This window comes from Salvelinus sp. IW2-2015, linkage group LG2 (assembly GCF_002910315.2).
Source record: "Salvelinus sp. IW2-2015 linkage group LG2, ASM291031v2, whole genome shotgun sequence".
In the NCBI taxonomy this organism is placed as follows: Eukaryota; Metazoa; Chordata; class Actinopteri; order Salmoniformes; family Salmonidae; genus Salvelinus; species Salvelinus sp. IW2-2015.
In genome coordinates this window covers 21,952,489-21,964,843 of record NC_036839.1, presented here as the reverse complement: position 1 = coordinate 21,964,843, position 12,355 = coordinate 21,952,489, and the positions used below count along the sequence as shown (strand labels likewise).

The 12,355-nt window shown below is 44.2% G+C and overlaps 1 pseudogene; it reads left to right on the top strand.

Annotated features, from left to right (window-relative positions):
* Positions 1-12,355, top strand: part of LOC111972899 (inactive phospholipase C-like protein 1) — a 117,306-nt pseudogene that overhangs the window by 78,846 nt on the left and 26,105 nt on the right.

The window sequence follows — 12,355 nt, the reverse complement described above, 5'->3', positions numbered from 1 at the left end:
TTTATATTAATAACGGTCAATTACCGCAGAACCAGCAGTTATTTGCTTGAAATTCAACGAATACAACATTTTGTCTGACCGCCACAAGCCCATCATTCTGACCAACTGATGACTGAAACAATCCTACAATAACCAAACATAGGAAGTAATCGCTACGTAGCAGCAATGTAAATACAAACCAAATCCAAGCTGTAAAACTACAAGTAAGAGGAACGCGGCAACAAAAGGTAGGTTTGAAAGACGGGAGCCGATGGTTGTGAGGAGACTACATTTTAGTTGGCTCATCTGGTGTGATCAAGTACACATAGACAGCTACTAAGTAATGACACCATAAATAATCAGAATCAGATATGAAATTTAAGGATGACCTGGAAACCTGTAAGGTAGTGACCTGATGTTTTCAAATAACAGTCCTGATGCAATGGCATGTCAACAGTACTGATAGCTGTTAAGATTCTAGTGAACTGTGATCTAGCCTGAGGAGACTAAACGGGACCATGTGTGGAGTGTAAATATAGCACTACACACCACACCAGCATACTAGCACCCTATACTCCAGCCCACAACCAGATAGTGTGGCTGGGAGTAGATAGTTTGTGTGTGTATTTGCATTGATTGTAGGCTACGTGTGCATTTTTAAAAAATGTATGTAGTTCTGTCTTTGAGCTGTTCTTGTCTATTGATGTTCTGCATTATGTCTTTCTGTATATGTTTCATGTTTTGTGTGGACCCCAGGAAGAGTGCTGCTGCTTTTGCAACAGCTAACGGGGATCCTAATGAAAATTACCAAAATACCAAATCCCTCAGCCAATTCATTAACCCACATACCCACCCTTTACTAATACACACACAACACACACACACACACACACACACACACACACCACACACACACACACACACACACACACACACCCACACACACACACACACACACAACACACACACACACACACACAGCTAACTTCCCTAGGGAATAAACGGAGGGTTATTCCGTGCCGGATGGAGGACGGGGCCAGTCACTAGTGGAATAACCTCTCTCTGTCCTCTCCTTCTCTTCTCTCTTCTCACCTTATCTCTCTCTCTTTGTCTCTCTCTCTCTAGGCGTTAGCAGAATGCATTGCTTGGGTCTAGACTCCAGAGAGTAGTATATAGCAGAAATGGCATTAGGACTAGCATTAGACGGGCTGGATCAGATCTGCTGTCAATGAGCGGATCTAGAAACAAACATAATGATGACGGTGAGTAAAAAAAAATTAAAAAAATGACGGTGAGTTAAGTACTGAGCAGAGAGCCAGCTATTATCGACATGATTCATCAGGACAGAACTTTAATACACAGAGAGAGAGAGAGACAGGGAGAGAGAGTTTGAGATGGTAAAGATAACTGGTAGCCTGTAATGTCAACAACACCAACAAGACTGAGAGAGACAGTACACAAAGAGAGAGAGCAATAATATTTGTTGGTGATGTGCTAGGCTCGTAGTAGGACAGCCAGGATGTAATATTTGTTGATGATGTGCTAGGCTCGTCGTAGGACAGCCAGGATGTAATATTTGTTGATGATGTGCTAGGCTCGTCGTAGGACAGCCTGGATGTAATATTTGGTATTAGGGCAGGTATTAGGGCAGAAATAGGCTGAAAGCTCCCCGTTCCAAATAGTAAACCAGGATCAGGTGATTTAGCTAGAGCCGAGCCTTTATTTACGTCAGATGGTAACACTCCTACAATCTGGGTTCAAATCCTATTTTTTATGTATATTTTTTCATGCTTGGAACCAATTGAATAGTTGCAAGAGTTAAAAACCCACCAGTCTGGCAAACCTGCCCGTCTGGCAAATATTTAAAAGATTTTAGATAGTGAACCCAGGTCTGCAACTCTGTTACAACCCGGCTGGTTGCTACAGTATTGTGCAGCCCTGGCCACATGCTTTGAATCAATGGTGGAAATGTCATTACAGTAACAAAAGGCTGCACTTAGAGTCTGTCAGTCAGTGCTGTCTGTACAACCCCATAATTACATGACAGCAGGATGAAAGTGCTCTGTCTGGCTCTGATGGTGCCGGTAACACACACATGTTTTCTGGTTTGAATTCCTTATCATAAGTAATATTGCACAAAGGATGAAATTCATATCCAAACACATTGTCACTTTTGCACATTGTCTTCATTTACAAACCACTGCCTGTGCACACTTGTTATTCTGAAAAGTGGATTTGTATTAACCTGTGTGGGAAGTCTTCCTGGTAGTAATGTCATATGTTTTACCTCACCCCCTTTTAACCACGGAGAAAAAGCTACTGCTTATAAACTGAGATGTGGATTTGAAAGAATAGAACTCATAAGTCTTATTATACCTATGTGGTTTTTGAAACCCTTGAAGAGCATATTGTGTTATAATGTCCAGCTGAGAGAGAGAGGGACAGCAGGAGGGACAACGAGAGGGACAACGAGAGGGACAACGAGAGGGACAACGAGAGGGACAACGAGAGGGACAGAGAGAGAGAGACAGAGAGAGAGAGAGAGAGAGAGAGAGAGAGAGAGAGAGAGAGAGAGACCTGTTGCGTTGGCACCAGCCCTGACATTTCGGCACCCAGTGACGATAGAGCTGTCTTCTTCCCACCTGTCAATCAATCAGCTGTCCTCTGGAGACTGAAAGACGCAGGAAGCAGCGAGTACAGATGTGTGAGTGTGAACACAGAAGATCTATTTTTGTGGGCCCCGTCAGCCCTAAGACCAGGCTCTGTACACTGTGGGAATCAGTGCTACATTACCACACAGGAAATGAAATGGCACAATTGATTTCCAGCCTTCCAAGCCTGTGAAGATGAGTTCAGATTAGCAGAGCTGTTTTTTCAGGTGTCTGGCTTTAGGAGAGACAGACAGTGCAGCCGGGGTTACAAAAACATAATCATTCACAGGGATATTACTGATGGCTTTCAGAGCTACCTCATTATTACTTATTATTTCCACTCTACATTCTTCTCTGTTGGGCCCCATGTCCACATAAGTCTCTACTCCTATTGTAATTATGTCAGTTGATGGGATATGCCTGCCTGTAATGTTTGTCTTGACACTTCTAAACATATTCTGTAGGATAAGTAGACTTGTCTGCCTGTCTCACTCTCTGCTCTTCTCTGTGTTTTACCCAGGATCCTTCAATGCACAAGTTGGCCGGCGGGCGCAAGAAGACAGTGTCCTTCAGTAGCATACCCTCAGAGAAGAAGGTTTGTTTTTAGTTTCTCAAAAAAAACGACCTAGATTTAGAATTTTAGTCTGTAAATGAAAATGAAATGGGTAACACTTTATTTGACCTACAGATGGATTTCACAACGCATTCATGAGTCATACATAACCGATTCATAAGGAGGATAAGGATTCAATTGAAATGTATTCTCCTTCCCTCTCCTCCAGGTGAGCAGCGCGGCCGACTGCCTGGCCTTCATGCAGGGGGGCTGTGAGCTGAAGAAGGTGCGTCCCAACTCCCGGATCTACAGTCGTTTCTACACCCTGGACCAGGACCTCAGCTGCCTGCGCTGGGAGCCCTCTAAGAAGGATGGGGAGCGCGCCCGCCTGGACATGGCCGCTATCAGGGAGGTTAGGACGGGGAAGAGCACTGAGACCTTCCTCCATAACGGACCTGCTGCAGAACACCTGGCTGAGGAGGCTGCCTTCTCTATTATCCACGGGGATGACTACCAGGTAGGAGGGGAAGAAGGACAGACACTAACCTGGTCCCAGATCAGTTTGTGCTGCCTTGACGTCTCCTTTGGGAATTGTGGTGCCAAGTAGTTGGCAAGAGAGCAGAAACAGACTGGCAGTCAGGCAAAGGCAGATAACACTGAGGTTTTTAAATCATCATAGACAGCCTTTGTGTTTTTAATTATATTACTTTATTAATCTATTTTATCTCCTTTTTTCAAATGTTTTTAATTTGATTGTTTTACTTGAGAAAACGTTTAGATTTAATGTGATGTGTATTTGTATGTCCCAGTCTCTGGACCTGGTGGCTCTTTCAGCTGACGTGGCCAACATCTGGGTGACAGGGCTCCGTTACCTGGTGTCCCACCCCTCTGCCATCGGGCATGGAGGGGGGGCAGGCGGGGGAGGAGGTCTGGGAGAGGGGAGCATCATAGGGGAGGGTAGCCTCGGCAGTAAGATGAGGAGTGAATGGCTGGCCGCAGAGTTTGCCGAGGTGGATGAAGACGGGAATGGGATCGTCGCAGAGGATACGGCCGTGGCAACCATCTGTAAGCTGTGTCCTGGCATCAAGGAGGCTAAGGTGAGTGTCTGTGTGTATGTGTGCATGCTTGTACAGTATGTGTGTGTGTGTGTGTGTGTGTGTGTGTGTGTGTGTGTGTGTGTGTGTGTGTGTGTGTGTGTGTGTGTGTGTGTGTGTGTGTGTATGTGTGTGTGCATGTGAGTGTACAGTTACACTAGAGAGAGAGCAATGGTCTAGCGTGAAATAGAAAAGACGATTGTCTTCATAGCTGCCTAACCATCTGGTCTGTAATGGCATCAAGGAAGCTGAGGTAAGAGGACGGGTAGTAACATTCGAGGAAGTAGAAAGGTTTAGAGATGATCAGGGTTGAGGTCAATTCCGTTTCCAATTCAGTTAATTATCGCACTTTGTTTTCTGTTGAATTACCCCCAACCCTGATAATGATGATAGCAACAGTTAGTATAACAGCTGTAATTACAAAAAGGATTTTCTTCATAGCTATATCTAATGTATAAATGGAACATGCTGTAGGTGGATATCTAATGTATAATTCCCATGAAACATCTGTAGGTTGATATAGTGTAAAAGGGTAAACATGCTGTAGTGGAAAACGAAAGTTATTAAAATTTTCTAGTTTGTATAAAAATGTGGAAGGAAAAAAAACCAAAAACATAGAAAAAAAAAAAAACAGGCGGCCCTTTTTTGTAGGTGGATATCGAATTTGTATAGAATGAACATGCTGTAGGTGACGATATCTAGTGTATAATGACATGCTTTCAAGGTGCGATATTGAATGTATAAATGACGCATGCAGGTGAATATCAGTAGTAGAGCTTAGGGAGTATCTACGGTATAAATGAACACTGCGGTAGGGGATATCGATATATTCGTATTAAGGAACATACTGGTAGGTGGATACTTAAGTTATAAATTAGACATAGCTGTAGAGGGAGTTCTAGTGTATAAAATGGAACATGCTGTAGGTGGATTATCTAATGTATAAATGAACATGCTGGTTGGTGGATATCTAAGTAGTATAATAAATGGAACATGTTATTAGGTGGATATCTAATGATAAATGGAACATGCTTAGGTGGATATCTAATGTATAAATGGACACTGCGTGTAGTGGATATCTAGTGTTATAAATGGAACATGCTGTAGGTGGATATCTAATGTATAAATGAACATGCTGTAGGTGGATATCTAGTGTATAAATGGAACATGCTGTAGGTGATATCTATGTATAAATGAACGAATACATCTGTAGGTGGATATCTAATGTATAAATGGAAACATACTTTAGATGATATTAATGTTAAAATGAACATGCTGTAGGTGATATCTAGTGTATAAAGGAACATGCTGTAGGTGAGGATATCTATGTATAAAATGGAACATGCTGTAGGTGGATATCTAGTGTATAAATGGAACAGCTGTAGGTGGATATCTATGTATAAAATGAAAAAACATGCTGTAGAGTGATATCTAATGTATAAATGAACAGCTGTAGGTGGATATACTAATGTATAAATGGAACATGCTGTTTGGTGGATATCTAGTGATATAATGGAGACATGCTGTTAGGTGGATATCTAATGTAGAAATGGAACATGCTGTAGGTGGATATTCTAATGTATTAAATGGAACATGCATGTAGGTGGATACTAATAGGTATAATGAGAACATTGCTGTAGAGTGGATATCTAGTGTATAAAATGGACATCTGTAAGGTGACTAAGGATAAATGGCTACAGCTGTAGTGGATACTATTAAATGGAATGCTGTAGTGGGATATCTAATGTATAAAATGGAACAAATGAACATAATGAACATTAAATGAACAAGCGGTGGATATAATGTTAGATACATGCTGTAGGTGGATATCTAGTGTATAAATGGCATGCGTCAGGTTATAGATCTCAGATTATAAAAAGAAAACATGCTGTAGGTGGATATCTAGTGTATAAATGGAACATGCTGTAGGTGGATATCTAATGTAGAAATGGAACATGCTGTAGGTGGATATGATTATTTGACCCTGCTGGTCATCTATGAATATTTGAACATCTTGGCCTGTTCTGTTATAATCTCCACCCGGCACAGCCAGAAGAGGACTGGCCACCCCTCATAGCCTGGTTCCTCTCTAGGTTTCTTCCTAGGTTCCGGCCTTTCTAGGGAGTTTTCTTTAGCCACCATGCTTCTACACCTGCAATGCTTGCTGTTTGGGGTTTTAGTCTGGGTTTCTGTACATCACTTTGTAACATCAGCTGATGTAAGAAGGGCTTTATAAATACATTTGATTGATTGATTTGATTGATATCTAATGTACAAACGGAACATGCTGTAGGTGGATATCTAACCTTTGCAAGTGTTACATACTGTACTTTGTACCATGGTGGGTGTATAGATTGAGTCTATTGCAGTGTAGTCACAGAACACAATGCCTCAATGTACCTCAGAAAGAAACACTGAGGATTCATACCCCTTGACTTATTCCACATTTTTGTTGTGGTACAGCCTGAATTAAAACATTTTCTCACCCATCTACACACAACACTCCATAACGACAAAGTGAAAACTTGTTTTAGGACAGAAATATGTAATTTACATAGGTTTTAACACCCCTGAGTCAATATTTTGTAGAGGCACTTTTGGCAGTGATTACAGCTGAGAGTCTTTCTGAGTTATGTAAGTCTCTAAGAGCTCTCCACACCTGGATTGTACAACATTTGCTCAATATTATTTTCAAAATTCTTCAATTCTGTCAAATTGGTTGTTGATCATTGCTAGACATCCATTTTCAGGTTTTGTCATAGATTCTCAAGTAGATTTAAGTTAAAACTGTAACTTGGCCACTCAGGAACATTCACTGTCTTGTTGGTAAGCAACTCCAGTGTAGATTTGGCCTTGTGTTTTAGGTTATTGTCCTGCTGAAAGGTGAATTCATCTCCCAGTGTCTGGTGGAAGCAGACTGAACCAGGTTTTCCTCTAGGATTTTGCCTGTGCTTAGCTCCATTCCATTTATTTTCTATCCTGAAAAACTCCCCTGTACTTAACAATTACAAGCATACCCATAACATGATGCAGCCACCACTATGCATAAACATAAAAGAGTGGTACTCGGTAATGTGTTGCATTGGATTTGCCCCAAACATAACATTTTGTATTCAGGACAAAACATTTGTTGCAGTATGACTTGTTGCAAACAGGATGCATGTTATATTTTTATTTTGTACAGGCTTCCTTCTTTTCACTTTGTCAATTAGGTTAGTATTGTGGAGTGTTGTTGATCCCTCCTCAGACTTCTCCTTTCACAGCCATTAAACTCTGTAACTGTAAAGTCCCCATTGGCCTCATGGTGAAATCCCAGAGAGGTGCCCTTCTTTGTGAGGAATTGGGAAAACATCCCTGGTCTTTGTGGTTGAATCTGTGTTTAAAATTCACTGCTTGAGAGAGGGACTTTACAAATAATTGTATGTGTGGGGTACAGAGATGAGATAGTCATACAAAAATCATGTTAAACACTATTATTGCACACAGAATGAGTCCATGCAAGCTAATTTTTACTCCTAAACTTATTTAGTATTGCCATAACAAAGTGGTTGAATAACTCAAGACATTTCATTTAATATTTGCTTAATTTAAAAAATTTCGAAAAACACTCTCGAAAAACACTTTGACATTATGGGTGTGTAGGCCAGTGACAAAAAAATCTTAATTTAATCAATTTTAAGTTCAGGCTGTAACACAACAAAATGTACTTTCTGAATGTACTGTATAGACAGTAAATCTCAAGGACTGCTATCGACCTAACATTAAAGTAAGCTGATACATGCCACTGGTCATTTTTGCAAGGATGGGTGAATATATTTTGGGATATTCTGCGTACAAACAGTACGAAAGCAGGAGAGGAGGCGGAGATGGAGTCAGATAGCAGCTGGAAATACACAGACCTAAATAAAGCCAATCAGAGGTATGTGTGTGAGTGCACACGGCTAATCTGTTTGAATCAACGCTCAGGCCCTGGTTTTGAAGCATGCTGTGAAGCCAGTACAGCTGCCTGTGTGTGTGTGTGTGTGTGTGTGTGTGTGTGTGTGTGTGTGTGTGTGTGTGTGTGTTGTGTGTGTGTGTGTGTGTGTGTGTGTGTGTGTGTGGTTGTGGTTGTGTGTGTGTGTGTGTGTGATTGTGTGTGTGTGTTGTGGTGTGTGTGTGTGTTGTTGCGTGTACGGGTGTAGGTGCTAGACGTCTCCTGAAAGTCAGTTTGGATAGATAGAGAGATAGAGAAGAGGCTACGAGGTAGGAGTACGTACATGCTAAGCCGATATAACAGGGTGAACTTTCATAGTCTGTTCCAAGGATGGATAATTACATGAAATTAAATTCCGATGTTAATTTGGGTGGAAAAATATGAAGCAATAAGAAGTATTAGACAGCGATGTTAGATTCACGCTCCAAAATTTTGATCGCGCCATGGCAATTGATTGGGAAACTGATGGATTGATCTTACCAATGAGCATCCCGTTTTTTCATCATTAGATATTATTGAAGTAATTGTAGCTCAATAATTCAAATTCCATTATGGTTGGAGTATTAAAACATCTGACTGCCCCTGTTCGTAAAAACCTGCTCTTCTCACTGGCTATCTCATCTCGCTGCTCTTTGTTTCCGTCATGCTACCCTCGCCTCTCGCCTCTCCCTCTCGCCTCTCGCCTCTCCTCTCCTCTCCGTCTCGCCTCTCCCTATCCTCTCCTTCCCTCTCCTGCTCCTCCCCTCCTTCTTCTCGTCCAGGTGCTCCTGAGGTAAGGAGATCGCAGCGCAGCAAAGAGAAGCTGAACGTCTCACGTGACAACGGCGAGGAGTTCCAGGAGGCCTTCTGCCGAACTCTGGCCAAGCGCCCAGATGTCTATTTCCTATTGGTCGCAGCTCTCTAAGGATCCGCGAGTGTCTGGACGCCCAGGACCTTCGTCTCTTTCTGGAGACGGAGCAGGGCTTGTCCCTGGCCACAGCTGAGGGCTGTTTGGAGCTGGTCCTACGCTTTGAGCCCTCCAGACCAGGCCGAGAGAGAGGCTTGTTGGGGCTTGACGGCTTCGCTCGTTACCTGCAGTCTCCAGAGTGCCAGCTGTTTGACGTGGAGCACCAGGGAGTGTGTCAGGATATGAGCCTGCCCCTGTCCCACTACTACATCAGTACCTCCTATCGGTCCTATCTCCTGGATGACCAGGTCCATGGGAGGGCTGATCTAGGGGGTTTGACCAGGGCTCTTCAGGCCGGGTGTCGTTGCCTGGAGCTGGGGGTGACAGACGGCCCAGAAGGGGAGCCTCTCCTGGGGGTAGACTATGGTCCTGATGCCCACCGCCACCACCACCATCACCACCACGCCCCTGTCACCATCCGCAGTGCCCTGGAGGTGGTGAATAAGTATGCCTTCCTGACCTCGCCCTACCCGCTTCTGCTCTACCTGTGCCAGCGCTGTTCCCCCTCCCAGCAGCGTACCTTAGCCCAGCACCTGAGGAAGGTGTTCTCTACACGTCTCTACACCCCTGAGGCCCTGCCAGTCAGCCCGGTGGGGCGAGCCACCACCCTGCCCTCCCCTGAGCAGCTGAAGGGCCGGGTGCTGCTGGTGGGGAAGAAGCTACCCCCTGAAGAGGAGGGGTCCGAGGGAGAGGTATCAGAGGAGGACGAGGAGATAGGGGGAGGCGGACCCTTGGCTGGCCGGCGAATGACCATCCCCGGAGAGGAGGAACTGGGTGTGGTTTTAGTGGTGCCCCCGCCCCCTCAGCCCAGGAGACTCCGCCTTCAACGCGATCTCTCAGATCTGGTGAGCGTGGCTAGAACCGGAAGCCGTAGCTTCTACAACCACCGAGAAACAAGGAAACAAGGACAGCAGCACTCCCCACCCAGCACCCCCTCAACGCCGGGCACGCCCTTACTCCCTGATTCGGCCTATTGGACTCTGTGCTCCCTGGGGGAGGGAGAAGCGGGCCGGCTGGCCAGTGAGAGCCCAGAGGACCTAGTAGGCTTCACCAAGCGTACCCTGACCCGTGTCCGGCCCAGCTCTGTCCGCCTGGACTCCTCCAACCCCAACCCGCAGGGGTACTGGAAGGGCGGGGTCCAGCTGGTGGCCCTCAACCAGCAGACCCCCGGGGCCATGCTGGACCTCCACAGGGGACGCTTCATCCAGAACGGGGGCTGTGGCTTCGTGCTGCGCCCGGGGGTCATGAGAGACGAGGTTTCCTACTTCAGTGCCGTGACCCAGGGGTGTGTGCCCGGTGTGCCCCCTCAGACCCTCAGGGTGAAGGTGATCAGCGCCCACAACCTGCCCAAGCCGCAGGGCGCCGGGGCCAAAGGAGAGGTTATAGATCCCTATGTGGTTCTGGAGCTACATGGGGTACCAGCGGACTGCGCTGAGCAACGGACCCGGACCGCCGCACAGAACCAGGATGGCCCACTGTTTGATGAGACCTTTGAGTTTCAGGTAAGCGTTCAGTAATTTATTCTTATTTTTTTTCCACCTTTATTTAACCAGGTAGGCCAGTTGAGAACAAGTTCTCATTTACAACTGCGACCTGGCCAAGATAAAGCAAAGAAGTGCGACAAAAACAACAACACAGAGTTACACATGGGATTAACATGTGTAACCTACAGATACATGTGAAAGTACAGCACGGTTCATCAACATAATCTCAGACTAAGAGCACGGTCGCCCCACAAGCTGAGTGTTCATACACGTAAACATCTAATGCCAAAACAGGAGGTAAAAACTTGCTGAAATGACATCATGACAATCAGAAACTGAGAGTCACTCCAACCAGTTTTACCTGCTAAGTCTAGACAGAATATGGTCTATGTTTGTCCCTGTACTGATAATAATGACAAAAACATCAGTTTCATAAGGATACTCAACAATAAGTACTATTTGTATAGTCTTTCCAGCTCCCAAGGGCAGTTAACTACAGTATTCATTCCCATAGCGACAGATAGACAGAGCCATTGTGATTCCCCTGAGCCGTTGTGGAAGATTTAGTTATGACGACAGATGGCCAGGGCTTATAAAACATGATGTGAAACATGGGAACGGAGAGGGAACAGTTGGAGAGTTGCCTTGGTGTTGTTGACCAGTGGTGTGGCGTGCTAGGCTAGTTTGTAGTGCAGATTATAACAATACTTCTTTCTTCTATCCACTGTCTTATGTTAGGAGAATTACTGTCTCAAATGAACATACTGTATCAAAGACTGAAAAGAAAACATAAACTACAAAGTTTTGTATATTTTTTTTACAAGTAAGAAAGAAACTAAAGCCAGTGGTTGAGCTCTGTTTTGCTCATCAGTCCTGTGGCCTGTAACCTAAGGCTTGGTGGGGGACTAGAGGGTAATGTGGCGTGACTCCACACACACAAACACACACCCACACAGCTATGTCTTACTATACTTGTGAGGACTTATTGGGAACCAACAATTGATTCCAATTCAAAATCATATTTTCCCTAACCCTTAGCCCAAACCTCACCACTAACCCTTAATCCTAATCCTAATTCTAACCTTAACCCAAACCCAAACCCAAACCCTAACCTTATAAACCTAACCCCTAAGCCTAAAATAGCCTTTTTACAAGTGAAGACAGGAAAAATGTCCTCTCTTCTCTGAATTTTAGTTGACACACACAGATTAATCTGACCATGTACGGGTAGATACAGTGCCTTCGGAAAGTATTCAGACCCCTTGACTTTTTCCACATTTCCACACGTTACAGCCTTATTCTAAATTTGATTAAATTGTTTTTTCCCCCCCTCATCAATCTACACACAATACCCCATAATGACAAATCAAAAACAAATCAGGTTTTTTGAAATGTTAGTAATTTATTCAAAACAAAAAACTGAAATATCACATTTACATAAGTATTCAGACCCTTTACTCAGCACTTTGTTGAAGAACCTTTGGCAGCGATTACAGCATTGAGTCTTCTTGGGTATGACGTTACAAGCTTGGCATATCTGTATTTGGGGAGTTTCTCCCCTTCTTCTCTGCACATCCTCTCAAGCTCAGTCAGGTTGGATGGGGAGTGTTGCTGCACGGCTATTTTCAGGTCTCTCCAGAGAGTTTCGATCGTGTTCAAGTCTGGACTCTGGCTG